This window comes from Ictidomys tridecemlineatus, unplaced genomic scaffold (assembly GCF_052094955.1).
Source record: "Ictidomys tridecemlineatus isolate mIctTri1 unplaced genomic scaffold, mIctTri1.hap1 Scaffold_1368, whole genome shotgun sequence".
Classification (NCBI taxonomy): domain Eukaryota; kingdom Metazoa; phylum Chordata; class Mammalia; order Rodentia; family Sciuridae; genus Ictidomys; species Ictidomys tridecemlineatus.
The window spans coordinates 28,127-53,902 of record NW_027521221.1 but is presented as its reverse complement, the minus strand read 5'-3'; the positions used below and the strand labels follow the sequence as shown (position 1 = coordinate 53,902).

Sequence of the window (25,776 nt, the reverse complement as noted above, 5' to 3'; positions counted from 1 at the left end):
TTCAAGGGTGATTATATTATAATCTGAGAGTTGTCTAATATATTGAAACAGATATTCTAAGAGGCAAATAATTTCATTTTACAGGCAAAACTCATTGGATAGTTATTAGACATTTTAAGTATATTTAGGTTAAATTAATAAACTCTAACTTTTATACTAGGCTAGAAATATGTACTTACAAAGGTTTCTTATTCTTAGTCATATACGGGATCATAGTCATGTTATAGATTTGGAAAAGGGGACCTGAGCGTTTCAGGTGATGTTCAGTCTCAGATCTTTTAAGCCCAGAACTGCTTCCTTTATACAACATTCCTGTATGGTGCTCTGACTTAAATTGATTTTGTGACTGAAAGGATTTCGTGTTCTAGAATTCTCACTTCAGCTGATTATTTTCTAGAGTTTTAAATTGTATAGTAATTGATGCCCACCAACACTGAAACATCTTTGGGCAGCTCTTTGTAGTGGCTGTAGAATATGCAAACTGCTAGGCTAGGACAGTTCTTAGATTAGATGGACTGAATGGATAAAGTCATCCTGTTTGTTGTTGCTGTTCCTAAAATTTCTTTATAATCTCAGGGGCCATAAAATCACTTCTGTTGCTTGTTGGACTTCATTGTTGGTAAAGAGAGTTCTTGGGATTTAAGCTGTGACAGCAGTTCACTGATTACAGAGAACTCATTTGTTTTGAACTCTGCCTTCTCATTGTATTTCCCATTACATGCATCCCTCATGGCTTAGAAATGCATGTGATGAGGAGAGGAAATCACTCATCCCTACTACATTGAATTGCCTCCCCCACCCCCGGAACCCCCGCAGAATATTATGAAGATTTAATTAGGAATGGAAATTTTTTAAAAACATGTCCATTCATACTATGGCTCCTTTTATATCAATTTGCTTACTAGTAGCAAGAAGGAAGACTAGATAATATACACATAATCCTGAGAGAGATCTTAGTGACTGTGAAACCCTGATGAAGAGAAAGGTGTATACCTTGTTGAATCTTGTTTTCAGTTTGTTCTTGTGGTAATAATAATGTGAGGAGCCTCCTTAATATCATTCTTTATTCCATCCAATGTACTTGTATCTCAGTAAGATACTTTAAAACTGATTCATTTTTCTCAATGCTGCAGGATCTTCCAGCTTCTCCCGAGCAAATGATTAAGAGTTAAATTTCTGAAACATAGGTGTAGATATTAAGAGCTGGAGGATCCTATAAGTGATACCTTGCCTTTCCCTACTTATGTTCAGAGCAAATTGAGAGAGACCCAAGAGTCAGGCAGTTGGAGACCAAATTGTCACCATTTTTACTCATTATGCTTTTTAAAGAATATGACCCATGTTAAAAAAAGAAAGAAAGAAAGAATAGACTTTCTAACACTGTAGTCTAGAAAAAGACAGATTTACCCAGCCATAGATGGAGTTAGGCAGTGGGGGTTGGAGGAGGGTAATGTGGTTGACCTCAAAGATTCTTTAGAACCAATCCTGAATTTGGGAGCATGGATGAGTTTGCTTTTGTGATACTTTGTTATTGACACATTAATGGTTTTCTTTTCCTTACAGGAGAAAGATTTTGTTTGTTTTGATGTTGGAGGAGATGATTTTGATAATTATAACATAGAAGAACTTCTAGGATTTTTGGAATTGTATGATTCTGCAAATGAAGATTCTGAGAAAGCTATAGAAAAAGTGGGACAATTTCCTGAAGTCTCCCAGGATGTTGAACCTGAACCTAAACCAGTAGTAGCAAACTCACAAGAAATTGAAAGTGCATTCTCAGAAAACACTGTGGATCTTGAGGAACAATTTTTGGCTCAGAAGAACCATCCTCATGCAGATAGTCAAACAGATAATGCTCAGGGTGAACAAACTTCACTTGAACTTTTTGAAGAAATACTACCAGATAAATTGAAAGTGCCAGAAAGTGAAAAAAACAAAACCAGCAACATTTCTCAGGTCTCAAACGAACAGGAGAAGACTGATGCTTATAAACTTTTGAAAAAAGAAATCAATCCTTATCTAGAAACCAAAGAAAACAAACAAGAAATGAGTATAATTTGGAAGATTTTAAAGAAAACTGAAACCACAGCCAAAAGGGTAGACATTTCTCAGGTCTCAAACGAACAGGAGAAGACTGATGCTTATAAACTTTTGAAAAAAGAAATCAATCCTTATCTAGAAACCAAAGAAAACAAACAAGAAATGAGTATAATTTGGAAGATTTTAAAGAAAACTGAAACCACAGCCAAAAGGGTAGACATGATGGACAAGGAACGAGGTGATATGGAAATGGGAAAGGAGGAAAGTTTTTTGGGGAAGAAAACAGTTGTACATTTAATCAAAGCAGATATATTTTGAATAAGAATGCAAAGTGCAAGTGAATGTTCAGGGTAGAATATGAACCTGTAAAGAGATAATCTTTGCTCTGGATCCTATTGGTCTATGTCCTGAGCTCAGGAAGGAGATAGGTTCACCATTTGGCTCCTAGGTTACTTTGAACATATTTGAAAGGCACATTAAGCAAGCTAGACTTATGGAATTCCCTTCTCTATACTGGCTCATTGAGACCAGCACACTTGTAGATGAAAGAGTTCCTGTTATTTCTGAGCAGAATAGACATTTTGCACTTTTGTTCTGGACCAGAATTCTCTTCTGCACATTTATTCATGTGAGTGTATGTTGGTTTGCCAAGGGAAGGTAAGTTATTGAAGCCTCTATCATAAATGTATTTGTTTATGAAATACTTTGGATTAAATACTTTGGATTAAAGGCTTCTTTATAAATTTGACTGTATAGTTCAGTCATCCTTTAAATGGGATGAAAACAATTAACCCTCCCGTATCCTTGCCCAGTTGTTCTCATGGGCTCATGCCAGGACATGGAGGGCAGTGTTGAGGTATCTGGAACTGTGTGCTGAGGGGGAGTGCTGATCATTGAGCTTAAGTGGGGGTAGATAGTGTCATCCATCTGGCTCAATGCATTCTTCTCCCTTGTAGAGATGCAGCCACCCCATGAAGATGATTTTCCTAAAGAGAACACAAATCGTCCTAATAGAAATCTTCATGAAGAGCCAAACCTCCTGCGTCATCATTTTAATATGAACCATCCTGAAGAGCCCAGCCTCTTGAATCAACCTGTGACTGAGGACATGGGTGTTTCAGAAGTGTCTCAGATCCCAAATACTGAGAAAGTAGACCCAGGTAAAGCTTGCCAATTTTTCTCTACAAAGTAGAGGCATTACCATAATGAAGGCTTTCAAGGATATTTGTTGCCAAAGGTACGAAATAGAGCAGAGAGTGATATAGGTACATGTGAGTTCAAAAAAAAAATATCTTAAGTGAGAGAAAAGCAAGAATAAAGATGACTAGAAATCAAAAATAGGCCAGAGACTGTAACTCACCTAAAAGCAAATGTTTAGGTATGACTAGCTTGTGTAAACCATTTACAACTAAAATATTTTTCTTCAAAGGCCTTATGCTCTAAAACTGTAGTTTTCAACTAGACCAACAGCACCAGAAACTCTAGGGGTGGGACCCACAATCTGTGTTTAGCAGGCCTTCCAGGAAAGTCTGGCCTAGTACAAGTTAGCTTGAATAATCACTGTTCATAGTCTCATAAATTCTGTGTTTTTCTTCCCTTTTCTTCTAAATGGAATATAATATAGCTCAAGTCCTGTTTTTACTTGCTTCCTGGACATGGTAATTAAACTTTTTCAAATGCAGTCAATGGTCCAGATCTTTATACTATATACTTACAGCAAACAGTACAGAACTGCAATCGATTTTAGATTGACACTTACGAATACTTCATCATAGTGCACAGTATCCAGTGGGAGATGAGAAACAATTTTTCAAAAAAATCCCCAATAATGGCATCAACAGCATTCTACTTTTGTGTTGCTCACTCTCATTTTATCAGTAAATTAGATGATGACTAATTGTTTATTTTAATCCATCCAGTATGGTGCTATGAAGCCATAATTACTGTATTTTGTGTTTTTAAAGGTTCTGGTCTGTAAGCATAGCTATAAGCATTATCCTGCACCAGTGCAGGGCTTGGCAGCACTGATCTGAACCTCCCCCCCACCATCTGCACACACAGAGTGTAGGAGAACTCATAGCAAGGGGGGATTCAGTTAATTTGAGAAGGAATAACATATGAGTTCTCCCATTTTCCAGAAGACATTGCATCTATATATGAACACTACTGACTTCTGAACTGTCTTTAACTCTATAAGGTTATGAAAATGAATCATGCACCATTACGATTTGTTATTTTCATGCTCCAAAACTTTCAAGAATAGGGAAAACTTGACTTACAAAATTAAGAATGAATTATTTCCCTGGCCTTTTAAGTTCCACCACAAAATGATGTCAATGACCTTTAATAGGTAAAATCTTCCCAAATGTCATTTAATGTGTCTCAGGTGCTGAGATGCTGAGCCAATGGGGCAGACTTCACCAGCAGTCAAATTCATAGACCAATAGTGAATGGAGGGCCTGGGGTTGTAGCTCAGTGGTAGAGTGCTTGTCTAACATATGAGGCACTGAGTTTGATTCTCAGCACTGCATACAAATAAATAAAATAAAGGTCCATCAAAAACTAAAAAAAAAAATTAGGAAAAAGCTTAAAAAAATAGTAGTGAATAGAATCTCAGGGTTGAGAAAGACCTTAGAGGCAACTGGTCCAACTTCTTAATAACTGCATGCTGGACTCCTGCTGTTTAATCAAACATACCCCAGGCTCATGTAACTCATACTGAAATTCCACCCCTACAAGCTCTCAGGTCTAACTGGAATTCTACCTCATTCACAGAGCCTCAATGCAGGTCTGTACCCAATTCCCTTTAGTCTCTCTTGGTACTACTGTGTTCTTTTTAAATAGCTGTCATCTGTCCATTCAATAAATAATTGTTGAGTATCTCTGCCAGGTGCCAGATACTATGTTAAGCCTTGGCCCATTCCACCTGCAAATCTGCAAACCAAGACTCCCTCTCTTTCAGCTTTCCTAAAATTTGAAACACAAAGTTTCACCAGCACTAAATCCATGTTTTTTGAATGTGACCCTGTCTATATATCTCTGGTTTTAAAATTTTTCCTTGAGTAAATATTGTTCTGGTAGCAGTTGTATGGCCATGGAAGTAGTGAAGAGTAGACTGGAGATTGTCCATTTTATAATTGAAGGGTTTGACAGCTCTAATTAGGATTTTGAAGTTTTCTTCTCTGTTGTGTTAATTGTCTTTAGGAGAGCCACATATTCCAGGCACTGTGACTCATATATTTAGTGAAACACTCGATGAATATTGAAACTGAAGAGAGACAATTCTTATTCTATAGCATAAAATAAAATAGCAATTTCCCCTTTCAATTTTAGAGCTACTTATAAGAGAAGGTACTCCTGTTGATGCTGCTGATACAGAAAACCAACTAGAGATAAAGGTCGAAGAGCCAGCAGATGCCACCCTTTTGGACAACATACTTTTCTTGTTATATTCATTCTTGCTTTATTTGTCTAAGATGGTAAGTTTGACATAGTTTCTTCAATTAGAATGTTGATTATTTATTAGTTTTTAAGTGGCTTCTGGTCATGAAGTGAAAAACTTAAAATGTCTTTATGAAAATGACTCTTGACCCTTTGAGTAGATAGCTCCTGAAACAAAAGCCATAGGGGTGTGGCTTTAATGGTTACTTGGTTTAGCACATGAGGAAGATTTGCTGTCTACCAAGGCTAGACATTTGCACACCTGTAAAAACTTGGTTCTTCCCCTCAGAACCCTTCATTCTGGCAGGGAGATAACAGCATTCACTTGAAACACAGTAAGATAATGGCAGAAAGAGAGGTATTTATTCGATGGTAGAACATTATTGTCCATAAATGCATTTATTATGGTTGGAAGGGTGATCAGTAAGGTCAGAAAGTGGTTGAGATGTGTTTGAAGCACAGGCAAAGGGCAAACAGGAGTCTGACATGTGGTTTGTTGTTGATTAGACAGGCTGGGGTGGTGGGGGAAGCTGGCAGTCAGAAGAAATGTGTTCAGAGAAATGGAAACATGAAGAAAGGATATTTGGGGAGGGCAGGAGAATGTGAATAGTTGGTGTTGTAAAGTGTGAAGTTGGAGGGGGATGGGCCTGTTGGAGAGGCCAGCAAATCTTAAAGGAAGTCATGAGCCAAAGTAGCATTAGACCATTAATAGTGGGGATCCTTAGAAAGTTTTAAGAATGAAAGGAATTAGGTTAGATCTGTTTCTTAGAAAGAGTCACTTAAGGCTGATCTTTCTAAAGAAAATCATGATCCAAATAAGACATTTAATCTGTCTAGAAGCTTATCTAAGCATTTTAGGACTTACCTCCCCCCTATTGGTATTTGTTGATATTGGACGTATAGAGTTTAATTATAGGAATGAGAAAGCTTTTAGAGGTTGGAGGATAAGATGGTCCTAGGGCCATTGTGACAGTAATCCTCCTCAACTGAAGTTGTTTCCTGTAGGTTGTATTATTTCAAGGCTTGTGTAAGAAAGATGATGTTGTTGTTTTCCTTGTAAAATGTATAGATTTTGAAGCCAGGTAGATCTGGTTTCAAATCCCAAGGTTATCATTTAGACGTTTGGGCAAATAACTAAACTTTTGAAAAAAGTTTTCCTCATCTGAAAAATGTAGATAATGCTTACTCCAATCATAAGAATTAAATGATTTGACAAGGTAAAATGTCTGGTGAGGTGTCTGGCATTTTGAAGGGTTTTACCCCTACACATGCCCTAATTCTTATGTAGACAGTCAGAAGGTGGTATAAAGACAATGAATACCTGGGGAGGAAAGACCACCAGGGTGGAAAAGATGTGGTGGGGAGAAACCATTTTTCAGTTGGCTCCATGTTTGTTCATGATGGTGGCAGCCACCTGGGTAAGGGGTATATACGAGCCAGGCAGTTAGAATAATTATATTTCCAGTGATTAAAGCAGTCTTCCACAGTCTTAATTTGATTATCAGAATGAATCAGCATCACTTGGAAAGTTAACAGCCTCACGATATGGGAAGGATTTCTTTATTCATATTTTTAGGTATACACAGAGCCCTCCTCTAGGTCTAGGTCAGGGGACATGAATGTGGTGCAGGTATGGTCAGTGATTGTACGGTGATAGGTAAGACATAGACGTGAGTGGCAAAGAAGAGGCACAATGTTAGGAGACTGATTTGAAAGGAGATTTCAAAGAGGCATTTTGATGGCCCAGTATGTACAGGACATTGTGCGAGGACTAAAAGAGTCTAACAGGTGTAAGGCATGATTGTGATTTTTGAAAGCCTTAAGAAAAGGACTTAACAAATATATGCAAAAATTATGAACAAGTCAATGTAAAATCTTAAACAAGTAGTATGATATCTGATAGGACTGGAGAATAATAGGCTCTGATGTGTTTGGGAGATGTGCACCAATCAGATTCATTGATCAATGGAATCTTAGCAGAATCTTAGTGTTAGAAGAAACCTTGGAAGGCTGTTAGTCTAGTTTCTCACTCATTGCTGTTATTTTCTTTACTGTGGCCCTGACGAATAGTTATGAGGCCTGTACACCAGTATTTCCTAGCATGAGTCACTCTCTTACAAGGCTATATGTTCTTCTGTTGTCTAGTTCATCCTTGTATTGACTCCAAATTTTCCTCCACATGATTTCCTCTATAAAATTGAATTCTTTTCTACATAGAAATCCTTTAAATATTTGAAGTTATATCTTAATTTAAAAATTATTTTTAGTATTTTTATCATGGAAACTTTCAAATAAGAGCAGAGAGAATAGTAGGGGACTATAGGTAACCATAACATACTGTATATTTTAGAATACTAGAAGAAAAGATTGTGAAAGTTTTACCATAAAGAAATGATGTTTGAGGAGGTAGATATATTTAACTGATTTAAACTTTACATAGTGTATACATGCATCAAAATGTCATGTTACCTAATTCAATAATTATAATGTTTGTTTCTATGTACTAGTTAAAAAATAAATTTAATTAGAAAAGCTTTAAAGAAAAGCATAGAGAATAGTATAATGAACCCACGGGCCATCACACAACTTAACAGTAATTCCTTGATAGCCAATATCAGTGAGTTTTTTAAATTTGTTCTAATTGGTTATACATGATAGCAGAATGCATTTCAATTCATTGTATATAAATGGAACAAAACTTTTCCTAGTTGTACACAACACGTGTAGTCCTATATGTACCTCGGGTAATGAGGTTCATCTCATTCCACCATCTTTCCTATCCCTCTGCCCCCTCACCTGTCCTACCTCCCCTTTGCCCAAAGTTCCTCCATTCTTTCTATGCCCCTTACCACCCACCTCACCCCCATTATGGGTCAGCATCCACTTTCAGAGAGAACATACAGCTTTTGGTTTTGGGGATTGGCTTACTTCCCTTAACCTGATATTCCCATTCACCCGCAGATGCCATAATTTTTTTCTCTTTTAATGCTATAAGTAATATTCCATTTCATATATGTACCACAGTTTCTTTATCCATTCATCTGCTGAAGGGTTGGTTCCACAAAACTATGGAATGCTTCACAAATGTGGGTGTCATCCTTGCTCGGGGACTATGCTAATTTTTTCTGTATTGTTCCAATTTTAGTATATGTGCTGCCAAAGCAAGCACACTCTGACTTTTAACAAATGTAGATACCCAGGTAAAAACTACCATAATCAAGATATAGAACAGTTTTTTTTTTTCACTAGAAAAGGGGTTTCCTTGGGATCCTTCCCAGTGAGTGCCTTCACCACCTGTTCCAGGGAACCATTGATAACTTTTTTTTTTTAAACTATAGATTCATTTTTCCTACAGTACTGTTTCATATATATGCCACTATAAGTGGACTCATATCTAGGAGTGCAATTGCCTCCTACATTTAATGTATGTTTTTGTCTTATGTGATACTGTCAAGCCATGCTAAAAAATGACCACAATCATTTTATACTTCCACCAGCAATTTAGGAGACTTCCACTTGACTTCATCTTCACTAGCACTTGGGCCATTCTAGTGGGTATGTCTTTGTGAGTTTATTTCCTGATAATTAATGATATTGAGTGAACTTTTTTTTTCTTTTGAGATAGGGTCTCACTAACTTCCTTAGGCCCTTGATAAGTTGCCAGCCTCACACTTGGGATCTTCTTGCCTCAACCTGGGATTGATTGCTGGGATTACAGATATGTGCCATGATGCCAGGATCAAATACTTCTTCATGAGCTTGTTGACCATACTGTTTTTGTACGTCAACTCTCTCTGGCTAGCTGGAATCCAGACTTCTCCCAGCTCAGTGCCAACTGTGGGATTGGTTAGCTTATAGTTGTTCTTGGCCCTCACAGGTACTGCTTAGAATGTAGCCCCAAACTGAAGACCACCTCCATGCAGATTTCTGGAACTCTTTTTCTTTGTGGCTCCCATGTTTCTGGTAGTTTTCTCTACATATTTTTGGCTGCTTAATCTCCTGGAACTCTGGTCTCTCTCTCCTCAGTGAGACTGTTGTGCCCCATTTGTGTTCCCATTTTCAAACTGAGGTCTAGAGGGTGCCTCCAGGTAGAATGCTCACCTATTTGTTCTCCTGCTCTTAGGGGTGACAGTTGCATGTTCCTTGTGGCTTTCTATCTGAAAAATAGCTCTTTAAAAATCTTTTTTGACTGGGCATGATGGCACATGCCTTAATCCTAGTGGCTCGGGAGGCTGAAACAGGAGGATCACAAGTTCAAAGCCAAAAGTGAGGTGCTAAGTAACTCAGTGAGACCCTGTCTCTAAATAAAATACAAAATGGGGCTGAGACTGGGGATGTGGCTCAGTGATCAAGTGCTCCTGAGTTCAATCCCTGGTACCAATATATATATTCCAACTTTCTGGTTGCGTTCAGTGGGAGAACAAGTCTCATATAAGTTACTCTCTATTGATTTCTCCTTTTGTTGTAACTTTTTGCAATAATTGAAAAAAATATGTTTGTGGGACTTCTAGGATATATTGTAGTTTGGGTGAATAAATGACATCCCCCTGGTACAACAATTTAACCTGTTTTCTCTATTGCCTTTTTTTTTTTGGTGGTGCTGGGGATTGAACCTCGGGCTCCATGCATTCTAGGCAAGTGCTGAGCTAACAACCTCAGCCTCTCTCTGTTGCTTTATATTTCTTGGAAATTGGTAGTCAGGTTTAGGTTCAATTCTGTTTCTTATGAAAATTTAATAGGAAATATTGCATTGACATCTGCATGTCCTCTCCTTTGATGTTGACTACTAGTCAACAGTGACCTTGGTGAGATTTGCTAATATATTACAGATTGCAAAATAGCAATGGTCTGAATTGCTGGGATTTTTCTTTCTTCATTTAAAGGCTGGGATGCCTATACAAATAAAAATTTATGATTGATTATTCTTTCTTTTTTTGGTACTGGGGATTAAACTCAGGGGCACTTGGCTAGTGAGCCATATCCTCAGCCCTATTTTGTATTTTATTTATATACAGGGTCTCACTGAGTTGCTTTAGCAATTCACTTTTGCTGAGGCTGACTTTGAACTTGCTATCTTCCTCCTCAGCCTCCCAAGCTACTGGGATTGCAAGTGTGTGCCACAGCGCCTGGCTGTGATTGATTATTCTTTACACAGATATTCGGTTTGTATAGTTAAGGCAGGAGATAAACATTTGATTCCTTTTCTTCATTTAAACACTTTTCAGAATAGTAAGGTATTATTCTAGCATTATCAAATGATACCCAAAGGGGCTTTTGAAATCTTTTTAACTTTTATTTAAGAGTCAATATGATGTCATGCATTTAAAAATATTTGGTGTGTTTAATCCAGTTAGGAATAGTAATTGTTCTTATCTGATGCTCAATTTCTCCCCCTTTTGCCTTGTAGAAGCCTCTTTATCTTGGCTCCTGGGACCCTTTGCCACCACCTAGTGGTCATTGTTACCTGTTTCCCTTGCTTTTGAACTATGAGATGTTCCAAGTTCATCTTAAACATTCCCTGTCCAGACCTTGAAGGAACTATTTCTCTAAAAGAACTTTGGTTTCTTTCAATAGGAAATGATATTTAGAGGCTACATTCCAAGTACTAGGATTGCTTATTGCTCAAATTGACTGTCATTTGTAAGCCTTTTTAGTGAACAAAGCTCAGAAATATGTGGGGATTTTTGATCATGTCATTTAGATAATTCCCATGAAAATTCAGGATGTTAGAGAGATTTTACTTCACTTCATCTATCTTAGATTTGTGTTTTCTTTCTCTGATGTTGGAGTTCCAGTTTTCAATGACATAAATATAATTGTTTACAGTCTTGTGCCACTTAATGACATTTTGGTCATTAGTGCATAATAATGGAGCTAAAAAATTCTTGACACCTAGTATTTTTAATCTTTTTTGTGTTTTGATATGTTTAGATATATAAACATTTACAATGTTACAATTGTCTACAGAATTCAGTATAATAATATCTTATAGGTTTTTATCCCCAAAGCGATGATATATCATATATGAATACCTACGTGTGGAAATGGCTATATTTTCTAGGTTTGTATAAGTATACTCAATGATGTTTACACACTGAAATTGCCTAAGATGTGTTTCTCAGAATTTATTCCCATTATTAAGCAACACACGACTATATTTATGTTGTTTAAAATACTTTCAGGAATGTATTCCTGAAATGAGATGAAATTCTCTTGTCTTTAAGCTATATCCCACTAAGGTATGTTTGAAATAATTCATTTCTGTGGTTTGTCACCAACATGATATCACAGGTTGTTTTATTTTTGCTTTCAATATTTAGGTGTTAATTTTTAAAGATTTTTTTATTTATTTTACAATTATTTAAATATTTAGAAGAGCCAAAGTTAATTTGTGAAAATAAGTTGTTTCTGTTTTCTGGTACTGGTGATTGAACCCAGGGCTCCTATCCACTGAGCCACATACCTAGGCTCTTTATTTTTTATTTAGAGATAGTTCTCACTAAGTTGCGTAGGGACTTGCTAAGTTGCTGAGGCTAGCTTTGAACTTGTGATTCTCCTGCCTGATTTTGAAAGAACTCTAGCTTTTGTCCCAGTTCTGTCTACCCTGATATTACTCTCTTTTATAATTAACTTTTAAAATTTATTTCATTATGCATTCTGCTATTAAAAAAATAAGCAAATGAGAAAAGGGATATGCAGCTCAGTGGTAGAACACTTGCCTACCACACATGAGGCCATGTGTTCAATCCCCAGCACCATAAAAAGAAAAAGAAAATCAAATGATTTTTACATCTAGCTATGATAGCTTTATATAGGTACTGGCTTCACCTTCCCAACTGAAACAACTAAAATAAATATGAAAAAAACCACAAACATATAAAATTTTAAGATCCAGTAACATTGAAGATCAAGCAACAAAGAATGATTCTGGAAACATAAAGAACAAATGCTATGAGCTCTTTAGTTGCCCCAGCTTTTACTGTTAAGAGATTCCCAAGCCATGACAAAGAAGGGGAAGTCAGGCAGAACCAGAGGATACCATGAATTGAGAGATGGTGCTGAGATTCCAGGAAAACCAAAGTGACTAGAATTCACAGGGTGGAGTACCAAAAGAAGGTTGCTACATTGAGAGACAATTCTGGAAATCTGTGAAAGGCTCTCTGAGTGTTCAGCAGGGTATTGATCTGCACATAAGTGTGATGAAACTGCTTAGCAAGTCAGAGAAACCATCTTAAGTGATTAGAAGGAACAGGTCTTAACACAGGGACCAGAATAGCACCTGGAAAAAACTATCTAAGGAAGTTGGGTAGAATAATCAGAAGGGTGTTACCTCGGACTATTACAATTTATGTCATACCTAACAAATATTCAGACCCAAGAGAATCAAATTGTTTCCAGTAATTTAATTGTATACGAAATATTAAGAATAGTAATTCGTAATGTATGGCATCGAATCAAAGCTTACCAGGCATGCAAAGAAGCAAGAAAAATACAATCCACAATGATGAGGAGAAGAATCATCCAATCAAAGCCAACTGAGAACTATCGGAGATGTTAGAATGAGGTAATGGCATTTTTTAAAAAGTCATTACTACTATATTTCGTGTGTTAAAAAGGTAAAAAGAGATATAGAAGATATATTTTAAGAAAATCAGACTTCTAGAGTTGAAAATATATGATAAACACAGTGGATGGGATTAATGCCAGAATAAGCATTGTGATGAAATTGTTAGTGAACTTGAGGACATAGCAGGAGAAGTACCCCAAATGAAACAGGGAAAATTTCTTCTGTTAAAGAAAAGTGAACCAGAGCATCAGTGAGCTGTGGGACAGTTTCAAGTTGAGCTATGAGAGGTATTCAGAAAAATATTTTAAGAAATGATGACCAAAAATTTGTGAAAACTGTACATCTGCAGATCCAAGATATTAAATGGGACTACAGTACAAAAAGCATGAATAAAGCTATATCAAGGTATATTATATCATAAATAAATTGCTCAAAACCAGTGATAAAGAGCAATCTTAGCAGTTAGAGAAGACATTTATGTAGAGAAGAACTAAGGATGACATCAGATTTCTTGTCAGAAATTAGGCATAAGAGAATATAGTGGAGTGATACCTTTAATATATTTGAAGAGTAATAATGTTGGCCGATAATATCATGCCCAGTGAAATATCTTTCTAAAATGAAGACTTGTACTGACATACAAGCTGAAAGAATTCACCTACACTTGCACCAAGACAGCAGATGGAAATAATGGAATAAAGGAGTAAAGAACACTGAAAATGGTGACTGTGTGCATAAATATTTAAAATAATTTTTCTTATTTGAACATTTTAAAAAGTCATTGACTGTTTAAAGACAAATATCAGTGTAGTATGGGACTTAGAAAACATGTAAAGTAAAATACATGACAACAGTATAAATCTCAGAAGGGTAGTAACTATTGTAACGTTCTTATTGAATATGTGAAGTAATATAGTATCATCTGAAGGTAGATTGTGACAAATTAAAGATGTATATTCTAAACCCTGAAGCACTAAGATTAGAAAACAGAGTTATAGCTTAATAAGCCAATAGAGGAATCACTAAAAATACCGATAGTGGTATTTCTGCAAAAGAAGACAGAAAGAAAAGAAAAAGAACAAAGAACAGAAGGAACAAATAGAAGATTATATTAAGCTTACACCTATGCACGGCAGTAATCCTATTAAGTGGAAAGTATCTAAATACATCAGTTAAAAACAGAGATTGTCATATTGCCTAAAGAAGCAAGACCCAAATAGATGTCTAAGGGAATAACACTGTAAAGACACAAAGAAAGACACAAAGAAGTCAAAATTAAAATGATTGAACAAGGTATCTCATGTTAAACACTAGTCAAAGGAAATCTGGAGTAGCTACATTAAACCAAAAGAGGTTGTGGGGCAAAATATATCATCAGGACTAAAGAAAGTTATTTCCTAATGATAAACGAATCAGTCAAGATTATATAATAAACCTAAATGCTTGTACTTTTAATATTAGAACTTCAAAATACATGAAGTATCAAAATTGATAGAATTATGAGGAAAATGATGAATCCTATAGATTACATTTAGAGATTTCAATATCCTCTCCTCAGCAATTGGCAGAAAATGAAAAATAAAAGTAAGGTTGTAGAAAGTGTGAATGACATAATCAATCCATCCATTTGAAATTAATTGACATTTATAGAAAACCCCCAAGGAGCTTAGTGCACATGGAACATTTACCAAGATAAACTATATTCTGGATCTTAAAAAAATTATCAGTAAATATAAAAGTATTCAAAGTCAAGCAAAGCTTATTCTCTGAACACAATAAAATGAGAAATCAATAATGGAAAAATCTGGAAAATTCTCAAATATTTGAAAACTTAAGTGCCAGGCTGCTATCTGATATCTATCTATATCTATATGTATATCTGTATCTATCTATCATATATATATATATATATATATATATATATATATATATATATATATTTGGTATAAATGGAAAACACAGTACATTTATTTTTTATGTGGTGTTGGGGATCGAACCCAGTGCCTCACACATGTGAGGCAAGCACTTTACCACTGAGCTACAACCTTAGCCCCCACTGCTAAATAATTTTTGAGTCAAATAAATCAGAGAAGAAATTCATATTTTGAGTTGAATAAAACTGAAAACAACATATCCATTTGTGCATTGTCACTAAAGTGTTATTGGAAAATTTATAGCACTACCAGGCCCAAGATAGCTTTATTAAAAAATAAGTCTCCAGTCATTGACTTAGTTCCTACTATGAGAAACTAGAAAAGGAAAAATAAGTTAATCTCCAAGTAAGCAAGAAAAAAAGATATAATAAAGACCATAAGTCAGTAAAATTTTAAAAAAGGGAAAATAAGAGAAAATCAATGAAACCCAAAGCTAGTTCTTTAAGATGAATAAAATTGATCAACATCTAGTGAGGGAAATAAAAGAGGAGACACGGGTTACCAATATTCGCAATCAGAGAAGGGATATCACTACAGATTTCACAGATACTAGACTGATAATGGGGATATTATGAACAGTTTATGTTAATTAACTTGACAATTTAGATGAAATGAAGAAATTCTATTTAAGCCACAAATTGCAAAAGTTCACTCAAGAAAAACAGACAATTTCATAAACCTTGTTGACTATTAAAGAAATTGAAGGTATAGGTAAAAACCTTTCTACAAAGAAAAAAATATAAGACCAAGATAGCTTTATTGGTGATCCAATTAAACCTGTAAGGAAGAAATGATACTAATTCCTAATAGTAGTAGTAATACTAAACCCTTGTAGAATATTAAAGCAAGGAAATAGTTCTCCTATGAATCCAGTGTTATCACTACACCAAACCAAGACAAAGATATAATAAGAAAAGAAAACCACATACCTCTCATGGGATCTCCAATGACTCTGTACAGAAATTCTAAACAAAAATTTAAGTCAAATACAACAATATGTAAAAGGAAAATACATCATAGACAAAAACTAGACGGATGATGGGGATTTATGTCAAGAATCCAAAATTTATTTAACATTTGAAAATCAATGAAATTTACCACATTGATGTACCTAAAAGCACAATCTTTGTGTTTAGCTCGAGAGATACAAAACAAGCATTTAAAAAATATAGCAGAGGGGGGAAATGTTGGGGAGTAATATTGGCCAAATTATATTGTTATTTTGTGTGCATGTACAAGTAGGTGACAATAAATCGCATCAACATGTAAAAAAAATCAGCCCTGATTATTATTTTAAAAAAATTTTTAGATGTTGATTAACTTTTATTTTATTCACTTATTTATATGCGGTGCTGAGATTTGAACCCATTGCCTCACACATGCTAGGCAAGTGCTCTACCACTGAGTATCAACCCCAGCCCCTCAGCATTGATTATTGATGTAGAAAAACAAACAACAAACTAGGAATAGAAGGGAGCTTAAAACATCCTCTGAAAAAATGCAGCTAACCTCATACTTAATGGTTGATAATTGAATACTTTTCCCCAAGATCAGAAACCAAACAGAGATGTCTACTCTCATTACATCTATTCAGCATTGTACTGGGGTGCAGTAAGGAAATAGCTAGTATACTAAGGCAAGAAAAAGAAATAAAATGCACTCAGATTGGAAAGGAAGAAATAAAATTCTCTTTCTTTTCAGATAACATGAATATATATAGATACAATCTGGTATGATCTAGAAAAAAGCTATTGTAAGGTTGACAGATAAAATTTACATCTAAAAGCAATTATATTTTCTATATACTAACAATGAATAATTAGAAATTGAAATTTTAAAGATTTCCATGTACAATAGAATAAAAATATGAAGTATTTAAACATAAACGTGGCAAAAACTAAAATGTATATATTAAAAACTATAAAATATTGCTGATAGAATTTAAAGAGAACCTAAATGGAGAGATATACCTAATTTATGAGTCAGAAGACTAAGGTGTCCATTCATCCCAGTTTAATCACCAGAGTCAACATTATTCCAATCAAAATCCCTGCAGAGTTTTGTAGAAAATGACAAGCTGATTGCAACGTGGCTTCAAGACTTAATCTAGGGCTGGGGATGTAGCTCAGTGGTAGAGGACTTGCCTAGCATATGCAAGGTCCTGTGTTCAATCCCTAGTACCATACGAAGAGGAAAAAAAATATTCTAAAGCTACAGTAATCAGGATTGCAGACAAAACATATTGAAACAGAGCCAAGAATTCAGAGATAGATACACAATATATATGGCAACAGTCATTGACAAAGATGGAAAGACAAGTAGAGAATGGAAAGTTTTTTCAGCAAATGGTACTGAAATTACTGCATATTTATATGCAAAATATTGATCCATGCCTTGCATTAGACACCTGAATTAACTCACAGACTTAAATATTAAACTCAAAACTACAAAACCTCTAGGAAAAAAAATAAGAGAAAAATTTTTGTTGAACTTAGGTTTGGCAAAGATTTCTTAAATTTGACAACAAAAGCATTAAAAAGGATTTGACAATGTGGGATTCATCAAACTAAAACCTCTGTAATTCAAAATACTCTTTGAAGTCAATGAAATAGACAAAACACAAGCTGGGAGGAAATTACTCTAAAGCATTTATCAAGACTTGCATCAAGAATATATGAAGAACTCTTAGAACGCATTAGAAAAAAATATAGTCCTGTAAAATAACACTTCATCAAAGAAGATAAACAGATAGTAAATACATTAAAAATGCTTGACATAATTATCAGGGAAATGCAATTTTGAAGCATAAGAGTTACCACTACACACTTATTAAATATCTAATATTAAAGACAATTGTGCTGAGTGGTTGGAGAAGAGATGGAGGAACTGGATGGGTACACATCTGGTGGGGATATAAAGTGGTAGAATCACCTTCTTAAAAAGGTAAACATACACCAGTCATATCCAACCATTCTTTTCCAAAGAAAAGATAAGTTATAAAGCAATAGGAGGAATTTTATATCAGTGTTCTTGGCTATTTTATTTGTAAAAGCCCCAAACTGGAAAAAAATCCAAATGTCTATCAATAGATGATAGACAAATTGTGGTATGTACATGTAATGAAATGCTACTCAGCAATAAAAATAGATGATAGATAAACTGATGTAGATGAATCTCAAATTATGCTGAATAAGAGAAGCCATAGAAAATACAATATATTATCCCATACACATAAAACTTGAGGAATACAAAGCAATCTATTAAGATAAGACATTTTGCTGGAGGAATGGGAAAGTGGGGGGCAAGAAAGAAGGGTGACAAAGGGCAAAATTACCTAGAGAATGAGAATATTTTTGGAAGTAAAGGATGTGTATATTATCTTGATTATAATGGTGATTTCATAATTTCATGTTAAAATTCATCAAATTGCACACTTTAAATACATGTAATTTATTGCATGTCAGTTTTACCTCAAAGCTATAAGAAATAATATATTCATCTTTTTTCACTTTCTAAGATACAAATAGTATTCTATAAATATTTTTCTCTACTTCATTTTTAAAAAATGTATTCCGGAAACCAGCTCTTAGCAGTATTTAAAATTATTTTCTTTCTTCTTTGGTTTATTCAACAACTTTCATTGATGACGGTTGTTTCAGCCTTTTGTGACCATCTTGTATTGTTATAATTAATGCTTGAATAACATAGTTTTGTAAATACAAGTTTTAAACATTTGTTGTTGTATTCCCAGTATCTTTAGAAATTAGGGCTGGTGGACTATAGCTCAGCAGTAGAGCACTTGCCCAAGATACCCTTCCCCAGCACTGAAAAAGTTTAAAAAAAAAGTGGGATTGTTGAGTTAATAGGTAAATATATAAGCAGTTTTGGGAGATGTTGCCAAATCTCATTCATAAGGGTTGTATCATTTTGTATACTTATTAGCAGTGTCTGAGAATTTGTATTCCCCCACATTCTCTCACCTACTGATTATGTTGTCAAACGTTTGGATCTTGCCAATGCAAGTGAGAAATGGTGTCTTGGTGTGGTTTAATTTGTATTTTGTTCATTATGAGCTAAGCAGAGCATGTTTCCATATGTTATAGCTATTTGCATTTCTTTTCCTGAGATCTGTTTATTTCTTCAGCCCATTTTTTGTATAGGTTTGCTGGCCATTTTATTTATAATGTTCTTTATATTTCAGGAACATGATTCTTTGGACAATAATATGTTGCAAATATTTTTTCTCAGTTTGTCATTGTCAAACTGCGTGTGTGTGTGTGTGTGTGTGTGTGTAGCAGGTTTAGATACAGCCAGGAAAGATTTTTTTCAATGAGGCAGGTTTTACCCACTCATAATACATAGAAAATTTCACTTAATATTTTCTAGTACTTGTTTATTTTCTATTTTTACATTCATGTTTCTTATCCATTTGTAGTTTATCTTTTGAATAAGTAGAGAAAAATCCAATTTTATAATTTTCCATGTGGTAACGCTACTTATTAGAAAGTCTATTTTCCCCAAACTAACTTTTATTGTACCCCAAATGTCCAGTTGGTTCTGTTTCTGGATTCTCTATTCTGTCCCACAATCTCTATGTATTCCTGGGCTTGGACGAGGGTACATGAATTAATTATATAGTCTGCCCTCCCTGTACCCTTCATTGCTCTTCTTTTTCAGTGCTTTCCTGCTTATTCTTGTTCTTTTGAATTGACTATATTCAACTTGACGACAGATTTTTAAAGATCCACAGATGTTCATTTCCTCCCCAAGTTAAATGTCCCCAGTTTCTTCAATTTTTAGCACGTGCTTTTTGGGCTATTCATGATTCTGTTCTTTTCCACAAGTCATGCAACCCTAAAATGTGGCATCCAGAAATGAAGCCACCAGCGTGGGGTGATAATGACATGATTCCTTAGGGTTAGGCTTTTTTAAAAAGAGTGTCATCCACAATTGGAGAAAGTAACAGGACTAGAGTGAGCAGGGAAGGAAAGCCCAGTCTGAGCAGTAGTCCTTTAGAAGGGAGCAGGAGAAGCTTCTCCTCTTCTGTCTGCACTTTTGGGGGCAGGTAGGTACCTGGTGTCTCAATACATTGACAAAAGGGTTTTGCTCTGGGAGGGGCTGGGAGGCCTGACTTTCTCCTTTTTCCTAGTCTCTGCCTATAATCCCCTTCTGCTAGTTTCCCTGGCTTCCTCCAGGGCCTTCTAAATCGCCGGTCCTCTCCAAGTTCCGGGGACAGGTGAGCCTCTTTCCTTCTGGAGTCCTTTCATTTGGACTCTTCCACTTGGCTCTACTGGCGCTGTCCCCCGCTGGGCTCCGCAGTTGGTTCTTCCCGCTCCCCGCCACGCCCCTCAGCATCCTCTGTCTGCTCACTGCAGTCCACCCAGGGGCTTCCTCTGATGACTGGTTTTACGTGCCTTGGGCGGAAAGCGCCTGTGGTGGAGGAAGGCAAAGTTCACTCCCAGTACCCACCCCCTGCACTGGGTCCTACTGAAGTAGGAAACGGTGAAAGAGAGGGTCCTGTGCTGTTCTGCAGGGAAGCGTCGCTTCCACTCAGCCGTCCCTACACCATGGACTCAGTACCTGCCACTGTGCCTTCTGTCACTGTTTCCCTGGGGGACCCAGAGCTCCTGGGACCCCTGTCGGGTGGCTGAGTTCTGGCGGAGTGGGTGCACTGACTGTCGTGGCGACGGAGAAATGGAGTGTGTCAGGCCCAAGGCAGGCAGGACGTGACTGTATGGTTAAGCGAGGCTGGTGAGAGTGTACTTGAGCTCTCCCCACTTGCACTTTTTTTTTGACGGAATAGAGGTGACAACCTCATGGTATGTTCTGAAATGCAGCCAACAATCCAAACAGCTAATGTTACTACAGGTCTTTTCCCTAAGGAGACTGCTGGGGAATTGGGCCCAAGTGACAGTTATCTCGTATTACGTGTAGAGGGCGGTGAAAACAGGGAAGAGTTGGCAGGTGTTTACTGCACTGCCTTTGAGCAACCATTTAAAATTAGGCTCTGAATTTTATAGAAGGATGTTAAATTCAGAGAAGTTTATCCAAGCCAGTTTTCAAGAGTTGTCTGAAATTATATGTCACGTATCTGTATATAAGAGTGGAATGGAAGTAAGATTTAAAATCTTATACATATATCGTCATTGTTTTTATTTGTTGCCATAAAATTAATTAGTTCTTTCATGTATTTAAGTTTTGTCTTAAATGAATATTTTAAATTATAAAAACCAGGTTATCTAAGAGAAAAGAATGATCCAGAGGGATTCTAGCCAGGTGTTAGACTATGTGATGATATAGGGCCTGTTACAAACTGGAAATGTATGCTCAATTTAAAGTATTTAGATTCGGGCTGGGGTTGTGGTTCAGTAGAGCGCTTGCCTAGCATACATGAGGCACTGGGTTCGATCCTCAGCACCATATAAAAACAAAACAATGTGTCCACCCTAAAACTAAAGATACATAAATAAATATTTTTAAAAAGTATTTAGATTCATTATACTTGAAAACACTGGAAGCGAACAAAAAATATGAGACTGCCAGTATCCTCTCTCTTGAAGAAGCTATTGGAAAATATTGAGGAGGTGGATTTCTGATGAGGAAGTTGGTTTAGAATTGCCATGATTCTTTGTGACTGTTTTGTTATAAATTTAAGGTTTCCCATTTCTTCTAATTTGTCTGTTTAAGCTGTTTACTACATTGCCTGATGATACTCAACCTGGGCCTGATTTTTATGGACTACCATGGAAGCCTGTAGTATTCGCTGTTTTCTTTGGGATTGTATCCTTTGTCATTTTCTCTTGGAGAACTGCTCTTGTGAGTAAATTAACTTACTTATACCTTAGCACATAAGCACAAGGATTATTTTATATAGTCACTGCCCCCCCTTTTTTTCTTTTTCAATTGCTAAAACACAAAATAGTGGTTTAAGTCAAACTAACATTATAAAATAATTTAGTGTGGGTGCAGTTGGTAGAACTGGTAATTCTTACAGCCATCCTGACCAGTAGTTTCATATGTATCAGAAGTCTTAAAAGTGGGATAAAAGATGGGATAGGTTAGATAAATATCCTTTTATGTAGCATATATGTCTAGTAATCTATCTTAAAGAAATAACTATGCTTTGAAGATTTTGGTAATGTTTTTCAATGGAACAGTGTATTAGATTGAAGACTTAGCACAACATAATTCATTTAGGGGTTATTGTATGTTCGATTAGTGGAATAGTAGGCAGATTTATTTATTTCAAAGCTTTGAGGTACAGAAAATGCTCACAATTTAATGTGAAGTGGGAAAAAAAAGCAGAAACTAAGATTTAAATGTCGATGAACTGTATGTTAATATAAACATACAAACAGGGGGAAATGCTGCAAAGAAATACAGTAAAGTGAGAAAAAGGAGATGATATAATTTTTCCAGTCTTTTATATAAATTTTTCCCAGATTTTATGATTTGATCATATGTACAGAAAATACCTTTTTATTTGGAAGTATAGATTATGTGTTGTCCAAAAATCCATTAAATGTTTTGTTCATTAAGGTTTTTTTTTTCCTGAGCAGAATTAGTCTATCTCTGTGTATGTGTGTACATATATGTATAAGTGTGTGTGTGTGTGTGTGTGTGTGTATATATGTGTATATATATATGTGTATATATATATGCGCTTATACATACTTATGTTTGTACTGTAGGTATATATATGCGCTTATACATACTTATGTTTGTACTGTAGGTCATTCTGTTTCATAGTTATTTAACATAATTGGAAGAAAATTATTTTAGGTAAATGGACTTTGCATATGAAAAGCCTAACAGTTAAAGAGGCCAAAAGCATTGGATACAAATCTTTTCAAATCTGAGTGTTCTTTTTCTGATTTCTTAATTATTTCAGACATATCATTGTTAAGATAAGTTTCCTCTCCTTGTACAATTGAGTGTAAAATCTCTTAAAAAGTATTCCCTTCTTAAATAGAAGAATTGTTTGCCTGGATTCCTGTGAGGAATTTTCTAATCTCAATGAACTTTTTCTCAGCTAAAAGTAAAAAGGAAATAGAAGGATAAAGAGAAGGGAAAAACATGAAAACATTTTATATTTCTCTCTCTTGTTTCTTTCATTTCAAGAACCCTGGTACCTGTTTCTCTTTTCACTAGGTTATGTGGGATGTGGTTCCTAGCTTGTTGCTCCTCAGTTTCAGCATTTGACTTTAAAACTTTAGTCTCCCTACCTTAGATGACTGCTTTTATGCTACTTCCCATTTTCCTCTGTTGTCATTTTGAGTAAAAGGTTAGCAAGGCTATGACATTAAAGAAATGTTCATTTTTTTCTGTGTTGGAGTTTTCTGAATGCAATTTCCTGTTACGAAGATCCCCTGGATGATCCGTGGACACATCTGAATATCCCATCACCATTTATAACATTTGAAAGGACAAGTAATATGCTAAGTTACAAAGAAATTTAGTGATGTTTTAAAAAAATTTCTGCTTAGGTTTTATTATCAGGTAGTTTATTGCTGTTTTTTGGATACGATTGTTTTTGTCCTTTCCAGAATATGTTAATTGTCATTTCTCTTATTGCTTGTGCATTTTCTTCAAGCAGTCTTTCCTTTCAGATTTCTTGCTATATATTTAGTGGTTTGCAGAAATAAGATGATGTAGCCTCTTAGTTTCTAAATTCAGCCAATAGCCAAATTTAAATTGGAGTTCTAAGATGTTTTCTGGTGAGTGAAAGTGGCATATCTTAGTACAAAGATTATGCATTTAATATTGTTTCCTCAGATTTCTTTTGAATAGTCATTGTTTCTAGACTTTATCCTGGTTATTTAGAATTGTCAAGTAAATGATTTTGAGTACACACACACACACACACACACACACACCACACACACACATACACACATCTTTGCTGTGAAATAAGGTACATATCTTAGTGTTTTTATGTCAGAGTCTATTTATGAAATATCACTACCAATTAAATTTAAATGGCTTGTTAACCTTTACTTATTTTTAATCCTATAAATTATTATCCTGAACCAGAATGTTATTAAATTCTCACTTGGTTATGATTCTGACTGTTGTTTTAGGAATGCTATTTCTATTGAGCAGATGTTTGACATCAAATTTAATCTTTTTTCTCTCTTCTAGGTAAAAGATAGAGTATATCAAGGTAAATTTTTAGGTTTATTAAACTTGTAATAACCCTTTGTATTGGTGTTTGATGTGTGTTTTATGTATGTTAGAAGTAGATACAGTAACTTTTAATGTCTATTATCTTTTTTACCTCCTGAAAATTTTACTATTCCTAGGTTGCTAGCATGGATAATAGAGTAGATGATGATGGTTCCAACTCTGAGATAGGAGATAAAGAGGAGGAACAAATTGTGGATAGGGAGATGATGATAAGTTTTAATTTGGGGCAGATTAACTTTGAATATTGATGTAATGCAGATGTATTACATTTGAAGAGTATTTCTATTTTAATGATTTAATCATGCATTAAGTAATTGAGTAGATAATTTGAAGAATTGTAATGTGAATCAGTATGTTTTCATTTCTGTTTTTTTTTTTTTTGCAAAGAATTAAATGATTCCATTTTCGGAAAAGAAAGTGTTTTGAGAAGGGGGGAATATCAAGCTACAACACTTTACTGTATTTCCCATCTGTGAAATAAGCTTAAATTGAAATATCATTTTGGATGGGAGGGGTTCCTGGGATTGAACTCTGGGGCACTCTACTGAGCCACATCGCCAACCCCCTATATTTAGAGACCAAGTCTCACTTAGTTGCTTAGTGTCTGGCTCTTGCTGAGGCTGGCTTTGAACTTGGAATCCTTCTAGCTCAGCCTCCTGAGCCACTGGGATTACAGGTGTGCACCACTGCACCCAGCAAAATATCATTGTTCTTATATTTTTCTTAAATTCTAATAATTTTTATACTCTTATTGCTAATAAGCATAGATTGCTTTTTAAAAGTATAATAGTTATGCTAAGAAGTATTTCCTCATAGTACCATATAACATGTCTTTGCTTTTAGTAGATTGAGTAATTGAATTTCATTTAGTGATTGTAATAATCTTGTGTATTTCCCCCTTTTAGTCAATGAACAGCAAATTTCCAAAAAGGTGAACAATTTCATGAAAGAAAATGAAGAACTAATGCAGAAATTGTCAAATTATGAACAGAAGGTATAATTATTTTTTTGTTTCTTTCTCCCTTGGTTCTAGCTTGAATCATTCCTACCTGTTTTAATTTAAAAATCATATTTTAAAATTTTTGTTTCATTATTTCCTACAAATCATTCAAATTCTAAACAGTCATATGTATTAAGTACTGCTTTCTTCTGGAAAGGGTCACTTGTTTGGAAGTAACTTGTATGGTAGCACTATAATTTGTGTATCTTAATTCTGAATGCTTTATTTACATAGATGAAGGAATCAAAGAAACAGGTCCAAGAGACCATGAAACAAAATATGATTCTTTCTGATGAAGCAACTAATTATAAGGTAAAAATCCCTTCTTTGGGGGGAATTACATTCTAAACTCAAAAGTAAATGTAATGAGTGAGTAATCTTGACACCTTTTTTTTCCAGGATAAAATGAAGCTTCTTGAAAAAGCTAAAGAACTTCTGGATGAGGGAGCTAAAAGTCTTCATGTTATGTTAGAATCTGAGAGAGAACAGAAAGCTAAGAATCAGGACTTGGTAAGAGTTTTGCTGCTAAGTATTACTGCAATTTGGCTTTTGAAATATTTTGTAAAATTGGTTAAGTTGAACTTAGTCCAGCTGTTAACTAAAGTAAG

The 25,776-nt window shown here is 35.2% G+C and overlaps 1 non-coding gene and 1 pseudogene across 1 annotated transcript; one reads left to right on the top strand and one right to left on the bottom strand.

Annotated features, from left to right (window-relative positions):
• Positions 1–25,776, top strand: part of LOC144372599 (transport and Golgi organization protein 1 homolog) — a 78,113-nt pseudogene that overhangs the window by 37,346 nt on the left and 14,991 nt on the right.
• LOC144372600 (U6 spliceosomal RNA) lies at positions 8,544–8,650 on the bottom strand. The gene has a single exon (XR_013432560.1). It is a non-coding gene; the product is annotated as a U6 spliceosomal RNA (small nuclear RNA).